This window comes from Rhinopithecus bieti, unplaced genomic scaffold (assembly GCF_001698545.2).
Source record: "Rhinopithecus bieti isolate Rb0 unplaced genomic scaffold, ASM169854v2 scaffold_43749, whole genome shotgun sequence".
In the NCBI taxonomy this organism is placed as follows: Eukaryota; Metazoa; Chordata; class Mammalia; order Primates; family Cercopithecidae; genus Rhinopithecus; species Rhinopithecus bieti.
Window position 1 is genome coordinate 2,338,395 of NW_016818380.1, and position 15,428 is coordinate 2,353,822.

General features: G+C 42.8%; 1 protein-coding gene across 2 annotated transcripts in view; it reads right to left on the minus strand.

Moving 5' to 3' along the window:
• The window catches only part of RAPGEF4 (Rap guanine nucleotide exchange factor 4), a 326,385-nt gene that overhangs the window by 253,213 nt on the left and 57,744 nt on the right, over positions 1–15,428 (minus strand). For both annotated transcript variants that reach the window (XM_017856973.1, XM_017856976.1), the window contains exons 2-3: positions 11,688–11,830; positions 8,552–8,640 (exon numbers count right to left, since the gene is read on the minus strand). The gene's annotated coding sequence lies outside the window, so the exon portion shown is untranslated. The remainder of the gene's footprint in view (positions 1–8,551; positions 8,641–11,687; positions 11,831–15,428) is intronic.

The following is a 15,428-nucleotide window of genomic DNA, read 5'->3' on the forward strand; positions in this document are numbered from 1 at the left end:
AAGCAGCATGTGGCTCTGGCCTGCCTGGAAAGGGCTGACTATGAGAGGGGAAAGGAGTGGGTTCCCCTGCTCAGTAGGAATCCATGCCACTATCTGATGCTTCCTGAGCCCAGAGAAGACCCACAGGGTAAGGCCCAGTCAGCCTGCAGCTCACGCCTCCTGCAATGGCCAACTTCTGGCCATTCTGGTGGGTGGGCTGACCAGGGGTGACACTGGAAGGTGAGTCATTTCGGTCCTACAGCCGGATAGCTTTTTTCTCCATCCTCCCTTCATAAGAGAGGACCTGAAGTGTACATCAGCACTCATCGAAAAGTCTGTAGTTATACTTCTCTCAAATATAGAATCATGACTTTTTAAAAAATAATTTTAGGCTTCAGCAATCTGGGGGCAGACGAGGATCCCCGTTATCCCTCTCCACCCCGCCACAGACACTGGAGGAGCTTGAGAGCAGGTGCCCTTGGGAGCAGATGCCTTGCAGGCTTTGCAGATTCCCCAGGAAATGACTGCACACACTGCCTAAAGCACAGGAGAGCAGAGGTGGAATGCTGGATGGGCTCAGGAGGCCACAGGTACTCCCCGTTCCCAGGCTCACTGCTGCAGTGTCCTGAGCAGACACTTAGGCATCAGGAACTGAGCAAGAAACAGCACAGCTATTTCCTAAACAGGATGGGCTCAAACCAAAGAAAGTTCCTGAAATGCTCTGTAAATGAACAGTTTCTACTACATGCTCTGGGGATATCGCTGATGAAAAATAAGTAGGACCCTCAACCCAGCATTCAAAAATTCAGGAAGAATCTGCTAAACCAATCACATAGAAGAAGCTGTGTGTTTTTTAACCTAGTCAGCAAAAAATATAAGGGAATGACAAGAAGGGAGAATAAGTAATATTAACTTGAAACAGGAAGGCAATACGAATTTGAGTCAAATAGAATAGTTACACCCTATGTATTCTTGAAATTTATATACAGATATATCTTTCTACCACCATATAAAAGAAAGAGGTTGATTTTTTTTTTCAGAAAAAATTCCATCAAATCATTCATACTGATACAGTTTGGCTGAGTCCCCACCCAAATCTCACTTTGAATTGTAACTCCCACAATTCCCACATGTCATGGGAGGAACCAGTGGAAGAAATTGAATTATGGGGGTGGGTCTTTTCTGCATTGTTCTCATGATAGTGAAGGAGTCTCATGAGATGTGATGGTTTTAAAAATGGGAGTTTCCCTGCACAAGCTCTTTGTCTGCTGCCATCCACATAAGATGTGACTTGCTCCTCCTTGCCTTCCACCATGATTGTGAGGTCTCCCCAGTCACATGGAACTGTAAGTCCAGTAAACCTCTTCCTTTTGTAAATTGCCCAGTCTCAGGTATGTCTTTATCAGCAACATGAAAATGAACTAATAGAGTACATTGGTACACTGCAGTGGGGTGCTGCTGAAAAGATACCTGAAAATGTGGAAGTGACTTTGGAACTAGGTAACAGGCAGAGGATGGAACAGTTTGGAGGGCTCAGAAAAAGACAGGAAAATGTGGGAAAGTTTGGAACTCCCTAGAGACTTGTTGAATGGCATTGACCAAAATGCTGATTAACGATATGGACAAATCCAGGCTGAGGTGGTCTCACATGGAGATGAGGAACTTGTTGGGAACTAGAGCAAAGGTGGCTCTTACTATGTTTTAGCAAAGACACTGGTGGCATCTTGCCCCTACATTAGAGATTTGTGGAACTTTGAATGTGAGAGAGATGATTTAGAGTATCTGGCAGAAGAAATTTCTTTTTTTTTTTTTTTTTTTTTTTTNGGATGGAACAGTTTGGAGGGCTCAGAAAAAGACAGGAAAATGTGGGAAAGTTTGGAACTCCCTAGAGACTTGTTGAATGGCATTGACCAAAATGCTGATTAACGATATGGACAAATCCAGGCTGAGGTGGTCTCACATGGAGATGAGGAACTTGTTGGGAACTAGAGCAAAGGTGGCTCTTACTATGTTTTAGCAAAGACACTGGTGGCATCTTGCCCCTACATTAGAGATTTGTGGAACTTTGAATGTGAGAGAGATGATTTAGAGTATCTGGCAGAAGAAATTTTTTTTTTTTTTTTTTTTTTGAGACGGAGTCTCGCTCTGTCGCCCAGGCTGGAGTGCAGTGGCTGGATCTCAGCTCACTGCAAGCTCCGCCTCCTGGGTTTACACCATTCTCCTGCCTCAGCCTCCCGAGTAGCTGGGACTACAGGCGCCCGCCACCTCACCTGGCTAGTTTTTTTGTATTTTTTAGTAGAGACGGGGTTTCACCGTGTTAGCCAGGATGGTCTCGATCTCCTGACCTCATGATCTGCCCATCTCAGCCTCCCAAAGTGCTGGGATTACAGGCTTAAGCTCTGGCAGAAGAAATTTATACACAGCAAAGCATTCAAGAGTTGACTTGGGTCCTGTTAAAGGCATTCAGTTTTATAAGGGAAGCAGAGCATAAAAGTTTGGAAAATTTGCAGTCTGACAATGTGATAGAAAATAAAATTCCATTTTCTGAGAAGAAATTCAAGCCAGCTACAGAAATTTGCATAAGCAACAAGGAGCCAAATGTTACTCCCCAAGACAATGGGGAAAATGTCTCTCATGTCAGAGGTCTTCATGGCAGCTCCTCCCATCACAGGCTCAGAGGCCTAGGAGGAAAAAATAGTTTCATGGGCCAAGCCCAGGGTACTGGTGCTATGTGCAGCCTAGGAACTTGGTGCCCTGCAGCCTAGCCACTCCAGCTATGACTAAAAGGGGCCAAGGTACAGTTCGGGCCATGGCTTCAGAGGGTGCAAGCCCCAGGCCTTGGCAGCTTCCATGTGGTGTTGAACCTGCAGGTGTACAGAAGTCAAGAGTTGAGGTTTGGGAACCTCTGCCTAGATTTCAGAGAATGTATGGAAATACCTGGAAGTCCAAGCAGAAGTTTGCTGCAGGGGCGAGGCTTTCATGGAGAACCTCTGCTAGGGCAGTGCAGAAGGGAAATGTGGGGTTGGAATCCCCACACAGAGTCCCTACTGGGGCACCACCTAGTGGAGCTGTGAAAAAAGGGCCATCATCTTCCAGACCCCAGAATGGTAGATCCACTAAGAGCTTGCACCGTGCACCTGGAAAAGCCACATACACTCAATGCCAGCCCATGAAAGCAACCAGAAGGGAGGCTATACTCTGCAAAGTCACAGGGACCGAGCTGCCCAAGACGATGGGAACCTGCCTCCCACCTCTTGCATCAGCATGACCTGAATGTGAGACATGGAGTCCAAGGAGATCATTTTGGAGCTTTAAGATTTGACTGCCCTGCTGGATTTCGGACTGGGGCCTGTAGCCTTTGTTTTGGCCAATTTCTCCCATTTGGAATGGCTGTATTTAACCAATGCCTGTACCCCCATTGTATTTAGGAAGTAACTAAGTTGCTTTTAATTTTACACGCTCATAGGCGGAAAGGACTTGCCTTGTCTCAGATAAGACATTGGACTGTGGACTTTTGAGTTAATGCTGAAATGAATTAAGACTTTGGGGGACTGTTGAGAGGTCATGATTGGTTTTGAAATGTGAGGACAAGAGATTTGGCAGTGGTCAGGGATGGAATGATATGGTTTGGCTGTGTCCTCACCTAAATCTCATCTTGAATTATAACTCCCACAGTTCCCACGTGTTGCGGGAGGAACCAGGTGGAAGGTAATTGAATTATGGGTGTGGGTCTTTCCTGCCCTGTTCTCTGACAGTGAATGAATCTCACAAGATCCGATGGTTTTAAAAATGGGAGTTTCCCTGCACAAGTTCTCTTTGCCTGCTGCCATCCATGTAAGATGTGACTTGCTCATCCTTGCCTTCTGCCATGATTGTGAGGTCTCTCCAGCCATGTGGAACTATAAGTCTAATAAACTTATTTCTTTTGTAAATATATAGTCTCAGGTATGTCTTTCTCAGCAGCATGAAAATGGACTAATATACATACCTAATAAACGTATAGCATAAAATACTATTGCAGAATCTGGGAAAGGTGGTCTCCCTCATGTATTCCCATTTCCATTAGTAGCATCACTGTCCACCTCTTCACCCAAGTCAGGAGCCTCCCTTTCTCTCTACACCTCCACATTCCATCACCGTCAGTTCTAACATTTTGCCTCCATCTTGTGCACCATGTACCTCACTTTCCCTCCCTATCACCTACACTTATCTACCCTACCCTCTAATCCGGATGCCCTTTGGAGGGAGGGCCTCACCCCTTTCAATGTGCATCACCAGATCAAAGAGAGGGTGGGAGGAGGAATGCCCCCAACAGCATCTGGGCGGTGGGCTTAGAGGGAAGGGCTGTGGGGCTGAGAGCTGCATCAGACACCCAGGTGCGAGTTGGAGAAGCTGCAAGGCAAAAGCTCCTCCCTGCATTCCTTATTCCTTAATGGCTGGCTCGGCCCCCACCTCTCTTCCTTCCTCTTCTGGTCCTTCTGGGTGGCACCCATACAACCATGATGGGCAAGCATTGAGCCCCAGAATCACAAAGAACTGGCCCAGACATCCAGCAGCTTTGTGACCTTGGCCAGGCTGTTGAATATCTGGCCTCTAAAATGAGACAAACCACAGCACTAAGGAGAGGGCAGTGTGGTGAGTGCTGGTGGGATAACGCTTGTGACACACTGGGCACAGAGCTTCCTGTCGTAGGTGCCCCATTGCCAGCAGCCACTCCCGCTCTTCTTCCACCATCCTGGCTCACACCCCACTGAGGGGCTAAAACCCAGTGCTAAGTTTGGGAATTTGTCACTACATCCCTCTGGCTCTCAGGTGAGAAGGCAGACGTACAGGGCAGCGAGGGGCAGGCTGGCAAGAAACTCTGCCCTGTCCTCCCTGAAAGACTTGACTCTGTGCCATCACTTCTTTTCTCTTTCCTCAGTTTTCTCTTAGACTCTCGTAACTTTTCTTCCTTCACTTTTATCATCCTCCTCACACCTCTGTTCACATGCGCCCAGCAGAAGAACATGCAATTTGGAGGACGTCAGACCTGAATTCAAATCTCAGTTTGCCCACGTACACGTGTGTGGCCCTGGGAAAGCTGCACCTAAGTCACTGAGCCTTGTTTTCAAGCCTTTGGTAAAACAGGACACAAATGCCTAAAGATTAGTTCAGTTAATGTCCATGGAACCCCTCGCATGAGCCACACAAGGAAGGCACTCAGCAATGATTGTTTCTGGTCTCTAGGGGTAGGAATTCCAGGTCTCTCCTTGCTCCTCACCCATGGCCTTCACCCAACCCCATTTCCCCCCTCATTGGGGTCTATTATGGTTAATTGTATGTGTCAACTTAGCTAGACAATAATGGCCAGTAGTTTGGTTAAATACTAACCTAGATGTTGCTGTAAAGATATTATTTAGATGTGATTAACGTTTACAATCAGTAGACCTTAAAGTAGATCACCCTCCATGATGTGCGTGTGCCTCATCTACTCACCTGAAGGCCTAAGAGCAAACAGGTTTTCCTTGAGGTTTCCCAAAGAAGAAGGAATTCTGCTTCTGCCAATAACTCTTACCTGAATCTCCAGCCTGCCAGCTCTAGACTTCAGACCTGCCAGCCCCCGAAATCATGTGAGCCAGTTCCTAAAAATAAACCTGTCTCTCTCACTCCATCTCTATCTCTTAGTGCTTCTGTTTCTTCAAAGAACCCTGACTTGTATGGGGCACTACTCGGCCATGTTAAATAATCCCCCAGATTTACCACATTGCTAGTGGACAGACACCCAGAGCCATCACAAGGCCAGCATGGGTAGATATGGCAGTTTTGTTTCTCCCTTGCAAGCATCTTGGCATGGAAGGGGGCTCTGCCATCTTGGTCATTCTCCTTAGCTTCTTTCTCCCATGTGGCTGGACCATGTCTGGCCCTCAGAACTGGCTGCAAGGCTGGGCCCTATTTATCTCAGGCTGTACTCTAGAGGGCTAGAGGGTGTAGGGGTCAATGAGCTTTCTCTTCCTTTTATTTTAGTGATACAAATCCATCCAGAAAACTCTGGTTGAACATTGTGGGATGAAATACATAAAGGAAGTAGTAAGCTGGCTTTGGTATTAAATTAATAATTCCTAACAACTAAAAGAAGACCGAGCCCAGCTTAGGAAAGTTCTCTGCATTGGTTTTGAGGTCAAAATTACAGGTAAATCTAAAATTAAAAGTTTTGTTAAAATTGTTAAATCTGTAGCTAATAACCCTGCTAGGATGCCATGGTGAGAGATAACTGGTCAAAGGCAAAATTCCTGAAACCCCTGGCCAGATACTATTTTAATACCATCAAAATCTCAGCCAGCTTTCACATCTGGTGTGTCAGCACATAAGAGCTGGTGTTATTTATCATCCCCTTAGGCACATCTGCTCTTCCTTTTCTGATTTGCCTTCTCTCTCCTTCCTGAGATTTCCTATTCTTTCTTTTCTCCTCCTTAATTCTCATCTTACTTCTCTTTCTTCTGTTTTGCCACATTTCTCTTTTTAGCTTCACTCTCTCCATTATCACTCATTCAGGACCCACTCTAGCTGCAGGAGGAACTGAGCAGAAAGATCCTGCTGCAGGCCCTGTCCCCAGGGCACATCTATGCAGGTGAAACCTGGGGAAGGGAAGTACCAGGAGCAGCTCTGAGCAAAAAGGCCCAGAGAGTCCCCACCAGAACAGCATCCACAAGGTAGGAGATATGCAGAGAGGAAGGACATGGGGTAATCTGAAAGGATGACAAAAGGCAGGGAGAGAGGGAAGTTGCATGTTGCATCATGTTTCTTAAGAGTCAAATGGTGGAAAGCAGTGGTGAAGAGCATCTGTTCAGGTACCTGACTGCTTGGGTTTTAATCGTGGTTTCTCTAATTTCTAGATAAAATACTTGAGGTAAGTTATTTAACCACTCGGAGACTTCGTTTTCTCATCTGCAAAATGAGAACAGTAATACAACCTACCTCATGGTTGACTTGAGGATTAAAGAAGTAAATAAATACCTGTTAAGTGCTTGGAACACTGCCAAGTAAACATCCAAGAAGGATTGGATAAATTATATATGGATAAATATCTTGGTTATACTGGATATGGCAAATATCCAAGAAATGCTAGCTGTTCTCCTTCCCATTTGAAACCAAGGCAGCTTATAAGAATCAAAACCCACCTCTCACCTTGACTGTCTCTGAAATCCAAGAGAAAGCCAACCCCGTGAGAGACAGGAAGAGGAAAAGTACCATCAAAGTTGGGAAGCACAGGTTCCATGCTGTGTCTAATGGAATTTTCATGCACTGATGCACAGAAAGAGTATACTATGGATTACACAGGATTTGGACACTGGCCTGAGAATTTAACCATCCATTACAATGGGTATCACCCAGGAAACTACATTGCAAATTCCAAATACCAGCAATCTTTTGGGACACCACTCCATTTTTAAGATGGTGACTGCTCACAACTTCAATACGCGTACAAGTTCCTAAAAAATTTAAACCTCAAATTTGGTGTGTCATGAATTTTTCTCACATTTGAAGTGTGCTACCTATGAAAAAGGCTCCAAAACACTGCCTTAAATATGACACTTGGCAGAAAGTTACTTGTCCCTTTAACTAATTCTTTAATTTTTTTCAGTAATTCTTTCAGATTTTACAATGAACTAATTCTTTTACTTCAGTTTTTTCTGAATCCTGAATGTGTGGAAATAACACTGGGAACATTTTCATAGTGACACCTGATGGTGGCCTTTGATGGGTCATACTTTTCAGACTCGACATTCTTGGCTCTAAACAGTGAGGTTGTGTACATTTTGGCCACATGTCTTAATGACAGAGCAAGAGTCACTGCAAACGTGAAAGAAGGCCCTGGGTTTGACTTTAAATATTCATATATTTTTTCTTTTTTTAATATTTTTCTTTCTTTTATAATTTTGTTTTTGTTTTTTTAATATTCATACATTTTATGAACAGAAAAAAGAATGAGCTTCATCTACTAGGATGCCAAACTCCTCAGAGGTGACTAATGAAAATAAAGCCAGTGCTGTACTTTAGAAGGAAAATAATATTATTAGCCTTCCACATTTGCAAAGACAAGGCAGAGAAATAGAGATTTTAGGGGGACTGCATCAACCATATTTCCCTTGCATCACCAGAGCTCCTACAAGGCTGATGAGGGGATTATTTCTAGGCTAAAGAAAATTCAAGATACAATGATGGAGAAAGGATCCAAGAGGAAACATAGGAAGACTTCTTCTCCTTCCTCTTCACTCACATTTCACCCTATATAGCAATTTGTGTCACACTGCCATTCCTTGCATTTCCAAATAGACTACAAGCTCCTAGAAAGCATCCAATGTGTTCTTGCATTTCATGTTTTGACACCTGGCATCACACTCCAATCAGAGAAGACATTCAATAGGTGTTTGTTGAGTAACTTAATAAAGGAATCAAACAAACACTGCCAAACCCCTTATTGTAGGAAAGAAGAAATGGACTTGAAAATGTAATTGTAATGACATAAAAGACATAGGGATAATATGTCTTTTAAAAAAATAAATCCTACTTTCAAAAAAATAGAGCATATTACCTGGTGACTGCTGGTCTCAGACACTTTAACATCCAAAGACCCTGCCAAGACAGCATACCAGTTTGTTCCAATATCACCCTGGCGAAATACTGGGGAAAAAAACAGTGACATAAATATAACAGATACAACTTGATTTTACTGTAGGATCTGATAGTTTTTCACTGGTCCAAGCATGTCTTGGACCTAACTGAGCTTACCACCCTTCCCCTAACTCTTGCCCACAGGAACATGACACGTTTTTCTTTACCTCATCTGTCAATAAAGCTATATCCTATTTATTTAATATTCTGTGAAGTGGAACCTTGTTAAAGAGAACTCTATCATACTTACAGAGCTGTAATAAAGATGATAGCTTTAAATGTTATAAGATCCTTTGAATTTAAGAAGAATTGGCTGATATTTCCCAAGACTATATTAAAAGCAATGTGTTTTCTAGACTAGCACCTCTCCTTTTAAGGTGACCAATGATTGATTTAAAAAACCAAAATCTGCTTTGTTTAAAAATTTTAACTACTATATTATCATTGTCCATTTTCTTATTCTTTTTATAAATTCACTGCTTTTAAGCATTTGAATGACCCTCATCAGAAATTTTTGAACCTGATCTTGCTCCAAGTTTGTCCTCTCACAGAGAAAATATTTAGGTATTTAGATAGAACCATAGTTCCCATATCATATTAAGACCAGGTTTGGGAAAGTAATTCCAAAACACTGGTTCAAAAATTTCAAGCAAACCAACTGTTCTTTTAAATATCCTAACTAAATAACTAGATGGAGTGATCTGATATTTTAAAATCCTCTTCACAGTTAAAGTCAGAGGTCAAGTAACTCAATGAAAAATCACATGACAGCTCGTGGGACAACTGAGTCCTGGCAAGGCTAGTGCTCACTGGAGACGAGCAAGCTTCTGGGAACCACAATTAATGATGACAAGCTGCTCTGCACTTCCTGACTAGGACATGCTGTGGAAAGGCAAAGAACAACAATGACATCCTACCAAGTGCAATGACAAGCTTAAGATGGGGTTGATGAGTTTATAGCTGGTCTCTCCAGTAACTCTGCTATTCCAAATCTTTGCGACTCATTTTAGAGTTAGGGTTTTGTCTTTTATGAAATTCTTGGCCCCAAAAGACGTTATTATTTGTCAATCAAATTCATGTTACACATGTTAGGAGATTCATTTTGAAAATGGCTTTTAGAAACATAAAATAGTTTTATTGCCAAAAGAATAAAGTTTCTGATATCAGTTTTAAAAGACTGGTTGAAAATGATATGTATGGATGATTTTTTTCTTAACAGAAATGTAACTATGAGTTGGGTGCGGGGGCTCACGCCTATAATCCCAACACTTTGGGAAGCCATGGCAGGAGGATTGCTTGAGACCAGGAGTTCAAGACCAGCCTGGGCAACATAGCTGACCTGGTCTTTACCAAAATTAAAGAAAGTAGCTGGGCATGGTGGCATATGCCTGTAGTCCTAGCTACTCAGGAGGCTGAGGTGGGCAGATGGCTTGAGCCTAGGAGTTCAAGGTTGTAGTGAGCCATGATTGCACTACTGCACTCCAGCCTAGATGACAGGGCAAGAACTCATCTCAAAAAAAAGAAAAAAAAGAAAAAGAAAAAGAAATGTAACTATGCTTCTATGTGTACACATAGGAGAACATTTTGAAGAATATACCCCCAATTTTTTTTTTTTTTTTTTTTTTTTTTTTTTTGAGATGGAGTCTTGTTCTGTCACCCAGGCTGGAGTGCAGAATGCAATGGCACAATCTCAGCTCACTGCAACCTCCACCTCCTGGGTTCAAGCAGTTCTCCTGCCTCAGCCTCCTGACTAGCTGGGATTACAGGTGCCCGCCACCACAGCCGGCTAATTGTTTGTATTTTTAGTAGAGATGGGGTTTCACCGTGTTATCCAGGATGGTCTCAATCTCCTGACCTCATGATCTGCTCAACTTGGCCTCCCAAAATGCCAGGATTACAAGCATGAGCCACTGCGCCTAGCCCACAAAATGTTAATGGTAGAAATTGTAGGTGATTTTTATTTTGTTGACTTTCTAAATTTTCTACAATAATGTTGTGACTCACCCTGTTGCTTTCCCACCCAGAACCACTCATGCCCTGTTGTCTAACTGAACCCAAGTTTTAGACAAGTTTCCACCCTCATCTATAGGGCTAGGTGTTAGCTCCACTAGGGCAATCATGATTGGTATAAATCAGTCCTGGTGATCCCATTATTTTTGCAAGTGATTGGTTTAGACTTAGGCATGTGATGCATTTCCGGCCAATGAGTCAATACAAGAAGTCTGCTGGGGGACTTCTAAAACAGAGACCCAAAAAGAAATAGTCCTTCAGCAGGACATTTTTGTATCAATACATAATGCATCCAACAGCTGTAGCTGTCAGAATAATTTGGGACAAGTCTGAGGACAAAACCCAACACCTCAGAATGCATACAAAAATAAAAAATACAGGAAGGACCTGAAGCCTGAATAATTTCACTGAGTCACTTCACTAACCAACCCTGAAGTCATTCTACCTCAAGATTTCTTCTATATGAGTAATTGATTTTTTTTCTTGTTGTATAAGTCATTGAATATTCAAATCAGTTGAAAGGGAGTTTTCTGTGAGTGCAGCATAAAGTGTTCCAACAGAAGAACTATTACTTCTTTAATGAAAAAATACTTTTAAAAAAATCCAACTGTTACTCTATCTCCCGGCCCCTTATTCACACCTGGAATAGATGATATAACTGGCATTCATTCAAAACATTACTATCAGTACCAGTTAAGAGAATTTTTACCTTAATATACTATTGGCCACACATTTCTTGATTAGAGAAAACAATTATTTGAATTTCTAAAGATATAGCTAAATGTGTGAATCATTACACCCCTCCAGCTCCATCTAGAAAGTCAGTTGCCCTGGAAGAACCATTTACGTTCTGTGAACAAAGGAGTTAGGGAAACACCTACATGGAACTGAATGAACAGACTAGAGGGAAATGTCAACTTAATACCTTTGGTTGAAGCTCAAATATTTAGCACATAAATATTCCATTTGCTATTTATCTCCATAAAATAACCACAAATGAGCATAAACCATACATGGAAATATACTACTAGAGTTGCATTTCTTACATGTTATTCCCTTTTCCAGATTCTCATAATAACCACATAAGCAAATCTGATGAAGGAGATTTGGGTGAAATTTCTCAAAAGCTTTAACTTCTTTCAGTCGAGTGAAGATTATATCCACATCTTCGCTGGATCGCTCCAATGGTCTGTATAGGGAGAAAAGGCACAAAAGCTATATCAGTAAAGATTTACCTCAAAGTGAGTCAATAGGCCTCATTTTAATTATATTCAAATTTACCCAAATATCCCAATTGTGAATATTTCATTGCAAACATTTATCCACCCCCTTATAGGTATTTCTGGGCTGATATAGACATTTCTGGAGCTTTACCAACTATTCGCCTTAAATCACTACTATTGCAGATGTTATAGCAGGAGTCAACCTCAGAGTGCTAAGTTCAAGGTGATACTATGGTATAATGCTTAATCCCTTAGAAGCACAAGATACATGCAGATTTTACTAAAAATTGAAGTCTCAAACACAAATGCCTGCAGGGGCCAATGAGGTAAAGGAATTGAGTAGTAAGAGCAAGATATAAGGGGAAAAAATCTCTACTCTAAGAAAACAACAGTGAAATCACAAAGACAAATAAGAAGTGACAGCCTCAGTGTTGGTGATTCTCCAGGGAATGGTGGGCATGAGGGTGAACTGCAAACATGGGACTGTCCACAGAGAGCAGCTCTTATTTGGCTGTATTCCTTCTTCTCAGTTTTCTGTGTAAATGTGAGCTCAGATGTTGTCAAATCTTCCCAATGTTCAAGGTAAATCTAGTTGTGTAGACATGTTTGCTTTTTTTTTTTTTTTGAGACAGAGTTTCGCTTTTGTTGCCCAGGCTAGAGTGCAATGGCACGATCTTGGCTCACTGCAACCTCCGCCTCCTGAGTTCAAGCGAATACAGGCGCCCGCTACCACACCCAACTAATTTTTTGTATTTTTAGTAGAGATGGGGTTTCACTATGCTGGCCAGGCTGCTCTTGAACTCCTGACCTCAGGCAATCCACCCACCTCGGCCTCCCAAAGTACTGGGATTATAGGCTCACTTTGTTGCCCAGGCTGAGTGCAATGACACAATCTTGGCTCACTGCAGCCTCGACCTCCAGGGCTTAAGTGATCCTGCCACTTCAGCCTCCCAAGTAGCTGGGATTACAGGTGCACTCCACCATGTCCAGCTACATTTTTGTACTGGCAGGGTTTCGTCATATTGCCCAGGCTGGTCTCAAACTCCTGGGCTCAAGCAATCCTCCCGCCTCAGCCTCCAAAAGTGCTAGGATTACAGGCATGAGCCACCACGCCCAGTCTGTTCATATTTCTTGAACACTGTGTGGGCCACACACAAAAAAAAAATCTATGGAATAGATCCAACCTGCTGACTGCCATTTCGTAACCTCTGGATTAAGATAAGTCAAAGAACCAAACAAAAATAAGATAGTTTTACGAACTATATAAACTATTTTTTTCTTTTCTTTGAGCAATTTTCCAAGTCTGTTCCTTCCATGTGCTTTGCAGGAACCCACTGCTATTCTTGATAGATATTTCACATTACATAGAAACTATCATGTGTGCCCCAGAGCATTCTGGGATCAGAGGAAACAAACTGGATGAGGATGTGACAGAGACAGGTAATGTTCACCAAATAGCCATGTGCTCCCTTGAATGTACCAGCCTCTCTTGTAGTTACGTTGGGGCTGGACTGTGAACAAAACTAGCATATATCTCTTCTGAGGTGAGACTGGTAAGAGCCGGGGGCCTCTCTTCTGCCTCTCTTCTTCAGGAACAACTTTGAAGGGTGTTATGGGTTAAACTGTGTCTCCTCAAAAGATACATCAGGGACCTGGTACTGAGCACCTGTGCATGTAATCTTCTTTGGAAATAGGGTCTTGTAGATGCAATCAAATTAAGATGAGGTCACACTGGATTATGGTTGGCCCTAATCTAATAACTAGCACCATTAGAAAAAGAAGGGAAATTGGACAGACAGACACAGGGAAAATAGCCACGTGGAGGTGGTGACAGAGATTGGAGTGATGCATCTACCAGCAAGGAATGCTGAAGATTGCTGGCAACTTTCAAAAGCTAGAAAGGGACAAGAAGGATTGTTCCCTAGAGCCTTCAGAGAAGACACGGGCCTCCCACACCTTGATTCTGGACTTCCAGCCTTCAGAACCCTGAGAGAAAAAAGTGTTTGTTGTTTTAAACCACTCAGTTTGTGGTATCTTGTTCCGGCAGCCCTAGGAAACTAAGACAGGAGGCATGTGTTTTACATGCTATAGCCACAAGATAGAGAAGAATGTACAACCCACAAAAGATTTCGTATAGTGGCAAATATGAAGCTACTGAGGTGGGGCAGGGACATTATCACAGCGTCACCCAGTATTACTCATACTAATACAGAAGTCAAGACTAGCTAAGCCAGAGTTCAAGGGACTTGGGACATTGTCAGAAGACAGATCCCATCATGAGAGATGAACATTTTCAGAGGACATGAGTAGATGACCTGTTACTAAGTGGAAGACCTAAAATACAGGTTTTCCTGAGCTTCGTTTAAAGGCTCTTCACCTTGCTCAATTTTCACCCCATCACACTTTTAGGCCCAAGAAAACTAGATTCAAAGAATATGCCCACAACTCCCTGGCCTCCCAACAAACCCCTACTGGAAGGGTTTGGATTCTGCTTCTTGGGGAAGAGGAAGGGAAATCCTGATGTGTGTGTGCCCAGTCTCTGAGATGACAGCGTGCCTGAAAGCACTGAGAGATGTGTAGGCTTGACTTGGGAAAATACAACACATCAGATTCAGTGCCTCTTCCTCCAATTACCCCTTCGGAAGGGCTTTCTAAACTCCTTACCAGAAGCTATGTCCTCAAAGTTAAGGGGTTTTGGAACACAGACTAGGGCTTCAGCAGTTAATAAGGTGGTATGGACAGTGGTGCAGACAACTTTCAGTCTTTGTGTGTCTGGGGGGCAGCAAGGACAGCAGCAGCTGGCAGAGGCACCCCTAGCGGGGGATCCCAGACAGTAAAGCACACTTCCCGGGGGGCAGAGCTAGTGCTGGTGCCAGTAGGAAGTCGGGTTGCTGCTATAGAAGCACTGGCAGCAGCCACAGGCCCAAAGCAATGGCAGCATGCAAGTGACCGTGGGAGGAATCATAAGGACTAGATGAGCTAGAAACTGACTGGACATTGATATGGCAGATTCTACTTAGCTACATAGGAAAAGAGACAGAGATTAGAATCCGTCTTCCACAAAGAAGGAAAGAGCATCCCTTTTTTGTTTATACTCACCAGAGCATCTCCCACATTAGGAATGCAGACTAGGGCAGCTAAAAAGATTTTTAGCCTGACACTCACCAGAAAACAGTAGAAGAAAAACGTATGTACTTCTATACAGTCCAAAACAAGCACAGAAGAACTTCAAGCTTCATAACCAGATTGTTAAATGACAAAAGACACTTGGAAAGACAAAATTGATTTGAGATAACTGGGAGAAGAGTGAAACCTCTTCTCCTGATATTTTTGTGTACCCCCAAATTAGGCCCTAACGATGTCATTCTTGTTTAATAGTTAAGCCTCAGAAACAATGAAAAGCAACCTTCTATCTGTCATTAATTTTACTGGGTACTTCATGGAGTGGGGAAAATTTCATTTGGCTATTAACAGACACCGTTATCATTCGATCTCTGGAATCTACCACCAGTGATAATCCTTTTGTGAATCTCTAATTTCCTTTTTTTTTTTTTTTTTTTTTTT